This window comes from Anastrepha obliqua, unplaced genomic scaffold (assembly GCF_027943255.1).
Source record: "Anastrepha obliqua isolate idAnaObli1 unplaced genomic scaffold, idAnaObli1_1.0 ptg000345l, whole genome shotgun sequence".
Lineage (NCBI taxonomy): Eukaryota > Metazoa > Arthropoda > Insecta > Diptera > Tephritidae > Anastrepha > Anastrepha obliqua.
The window spans coordinates 25001-26131 of record NW_026562337.1 but is presented as its reverse complement, the minus strand read 5'-3'; the positions used below and the strand labels follow the sequence as shown (position 1 = coordinate 26131).

Genomic DNA, 1131 nt, shown 5'->3' with positions numbered 1-1131 from the left:
GGTGGATCACTTGGCTCATGGGTCGATGAAGAACGCAGCAAACTGTGCGTCATCGTGTGAACTGCAGGACACATGAACATCGACATTTTGAACGCATATCGCAGTCCATGCTGTTATGTACATTAAATTCAATTTTAAAGTACTGCTTGGACTACATATGGTTGAGGGTTGTAAGACTATGCTAAATAAGTTGCTTATTCTTTTATAAAAATAATTGAATTTAAGCAAATGTGTATATTATTGGATTTTAAATAATTCATAATATTAATAGCAAAAAAAATAAAGATATATAATGAATTTTATTTATTATATATTCTTTAAAAAAAAAATCCTCTCAAATAAAATGAAATGATGAAAATATTGAATCTAAGTATTCTTTACAAAAAATTTTCATATTATTTATATATATATATAAAATAATAATTTATATATGTAATTAAAAGGAGGAATGTCTAGCATAAAAATTAAATTTTTTATTCTAGGATTGCCTCATTTTACATTATTATTATTTTTATATATTTACAATATATAAAAGGAGAAAAGAAAAATAGAGATGAAAAGATGATATAATTTTTTTATTAAATTGTGAGAAGATAAAAAAAGAATATTAAAACAACCTCAACTCATATGGGATTACCCCCTGAATTTAAGCATATTAATGAGGGGAGGAAAAGAAACTAACAAGGATTTTCTTAGTAGCGGCGAGCGAAAAGAAAATAGTTCAGCACTAAGTCACTTTGTCTATATGTCAAATGTGAGATGCAGTGTATGGAATATCTTAATATCTAGTATGAGAAATTAACGATTTAAGTCCTTCTTAAATGAGGCCATTTACCCATAGAGGGTGCCAGGCCCGTATAACGTTAATGATTACTAGAAAGATATTTCCAAAGAGTCGTGTTGCTTGATAGTGCAGCACTAAGTGGGTGGTAAACTCCATCTAAAACTAAATATAACCATGAGACCGATAGTAAACAAGTACCGTGAGGGAAAGTTGAAAAGAACTCTGAATAGAGAGTTAAATAGTACGTGAAACTGCTTAGAGGTTAAGCCCGATGAACCTGAATATCCATTATGAAAAATTCATCATTAAATAATTAAAAAAATAATGTGCATTTTTTTCATATAAGG

General features: G+C 28.6%; 1 non-coding gene and 1 pseudogene across 1 annotated transcript in view; both read left to right on the top strand.

The window, feature by feature from the left end:
- Nucleotides 1-171, top strand: LOC129252716 (5.8S ribosomal RNA; annotated as a pseudogene; the record flags this gene model as incomplete).
- Nucleotides 172-613: 442 nt separating this feature from the next.
- Nucleotides 614-1131, top strand: part of LOC129252714 (large subunit ribosomal RNA) — a 3987-nt gene continuing 3469 nt past the window's right edge. Inside the window, exon 1 of the ribosomal RNA XR_008583600.1 lies at nucleotides 614-1131. This exon is cut by the window's right edge and continues 3469 nt beyond it. This is a non-coding gene — a ribosomal RNA (large subunit ribosomal RNA).